The 2,799-nt window shown below is 44.7% G+C and overlaps 1 pseudogene; it reads right to left on the minus strand.

The window, feature by feature from the left end:
• Positions 1-234: 234 nt before the first annotated feature.
• Positions 235-1,425, minus strand: LOC138162152 (actin, cytoplasmic 1 pseudogene; annotated as a pseudogene).
• Positions 1,426-2,799: the final 1,374 nt, after the last annotated feature.

The raw sequence follows: 2,799 nt of genomic DNA on the forward strand, positions 1-2,799 counted from the left end.
AAAAATGTTCAATCAGAGTCCTGAAGACGCCCTGGAGAACTTTGGGGATATTTGCCTCCAACATACCTAGACTGCTCATCACCTTCACCGTTCCAGTTTTTAAATCCTGAGTCAAGCACCAAGAAAAAAAACCCACAAAAACAAATAAAGCCATGACAATCTCATCTCTTTTTTGGGGCAATTATCATGTCATTATGTCACACCCTTTGACAAAAAAAACCCCACAAAGTCCATTTAGAAGCATTTGCAGTGGACAATGGAGGGCCCAGATTCATCAGACTCCTGCTTGCTGATCCACATCCGGAGAGAGTATTTGTGCTCAGGCGGGGCAATGATCTTGATTTTCATTGTGCTGGGAGCTAGGGCTGTAATCTCCTTCTGCATCCTGTCAGCAATGCCTGGGTACATTGTGGTACCACCTGACAACACAGTGTTGGCATACAAATCCTTACGGATGTCAACATCACACTTCATGATTGAGTTAAAGATAGTTTCGTGGATTCCACAGGATTCCATACCTAAGAAAGATGGTTGGAAGAGAGCTTCTGGGCACCAGAACCTCTCGTTGCCAGTGGTGATAACCTGACCATCAGGGAGATGATAGCTCTTTTCCAGAGAGGAGCTGGATGCAGCCGTGCCCATCTCCTGCTCAAAGTCTAGGGCTACATAACACAGCTTCTCCTTGATGTCACACACGATTTCCCTCTCAGCTGTGGTGGTGAAACTGTATCCTCTCTTGGTCAGGATCTTCATGAGGTAGTCCGTCAGATCACGGCCAGCCAGATCCCGATGGAGGATGGCGTGGGGAAGGACATAACCTTAATAGATGGGCACAGTGTGGGTTACACCATCACTGGAGTCCATCACAATACCAGTGGTACGACCAGAGGCATACAGGGACAGCACAGCCTGGATGGCAAAGTACATAGCTGGGGTACTGAAAGTCTCAAACATAATCTGAGTCATCTTTTCTCTGTTGGCTTTGGGGTTCAGGGGGGCTTCTGTGAGCAGCACAAGGTGCTCTTCAGGGGCCACACGGAGCTCGTTGTAGAAACTATTATGCCAGATCTTCTCCGTGTCATGCCAGTTGGTGACAATACCATGTTCAATGGGGTACTTCAGGGTCAGAATACCTCTCTTTCTCTGGACCTCATTCACCACATAGCTGTCTTTCTGGCCCATACCCACCATCACACCCTGATGTCTGGGGTGCCCAACAATGGAAGGGGAGACAGCCCGAGGGGCATCGTCTCCTGCAAAGCCAGCTTTGCACATTCCAGAGCCATTGTCAAAAATGAGAGCAGCAATATCATCATCCATGGCAAGCTTTGAAGTGGCAAGTTTAAACCCTTAAGAGAAGAGAGGAGGTGGTGCTGCCCCTGGAGGCAGGGGGGAGGCAAGTGCACGCTGGGTAGAAGAGCTCACAGCTCCTCTTCCTCATTATCTTGACAAGTATATTTCTTTTCCTCTTCTTTTTATTACTATCTTAAATCAAACAATCTAGCATCCACCTAGGACCTGTTTGTCTGTCTTCACTTCTTTTTTGACTCCTGAAGACAACAGGGCTTTAAATAATAATAGCTAGAATTTATATAGTGCTTTGATTTAGCCCTTTGATTCTCATAATAACTGTGTGAGGTAGACACTATTATTATCCCTATTTTACAGATAAGGAAACTGAGACACAGAAAGATTAAGTGACCTGTATTATTTCTTCATTGTAGTAAAAATTCTAATCTGTTTGCTCATGTCTTTAGTTCTTGGCTTAGGACTTTGTGACAGTCAGGATCTAACTACACGGTTACATATGGTGGGGTGGCACATAACATCTTTTACCACTATCCTAGAGTGGGACAGCATTGTACCAGGATTAAGTTTTGCCCTAACTTCAACAGGAAACTGATGTCTTGTAGTGACTGCTGTAATAGGAATATAAATTTTTAAGATCTTCCCTGCCCCTAGGCTAAAGTGCACCTGGAGCCTGGGGTGGGAGGCTTGTTTTTCAGTAGATACTTTTTGATTGGCCAGTGGGTCCAGAAGGTTGTTACATTCTCTGAGCCAGGAGAAGGCTATATAATCCCTGATGTGAGGCTTTGATTTGGGGCTCACTGTGAGAAGTGTTCTGTGATTTGATCAGATGAAACTCTGGGAAGCCGTTGTTGAGAGCCCCCCAGCTTTGAAAAACCCAGATGTTGATTTGGTATGGATGTAATGGTTGGACATTTTGTAAATCTGTCTACTTGATCTGTTTCTCTGTCTTGATAATTCTGTCTGTATACTCTGAAGTTCTGGATGCTGACCTTTTTCCCCTGAACTAGGTAAATGATATATGTTTGACTGATTAAAGCAAGCTTGTTAACCCATTTTGAGTTGCTTTCCTTTATCAAAGCAGATCCAAGAACCTGTGTTGGCAGCCACCCTGGGGATGCTGGGGTGCTTGCTGCTACAACTGCATTGCAGATTGACTGAGACTAGGCTTGCCCTTTTTCCTGAGCTTGGCCTAGAATTATAGTGCTAGCCAAAGTCTTGGATCTATATGCCTCATTGGTGCTGAGTCCCATTCACCACTACAATTGGCAGTTTCTGTGACTTTGTAGCAGCAAGCACCTCAGTGTCCCCAGGGTGTCTTCCAACACAGGTTATTAGATCTGCTTTGTTAAAGGAAAGCAACTCAAAATGGGTTAGCAAGCTTACTTTAATCAGTCAAATATGTATCATTTACCTAGTTTAGGGGAAAAAGGTCAGCACCCTGAACTTCAAAGTATACAGACAGAATTATCAAGACAGAGAAACAGATCA

The sequence above is a fragment of the Petaurus breviceps genome, unplaced genomic scaffold (genome assembly GCF_028583685.1).
Source record: "Petaurus breviceps papuanus isolate PSGF00001 unplaced genomic scaffold, PetGlider_PUasm1.0 186, whole genome shotgun sequence".
Classification (NCBI taxonomy): domain Eukaryota; kingdom Metazoa; phylum Chordata; class Mammalia; order Diprotodontia; family Petauridae; genus Petaurus; species Petaurus breviceps.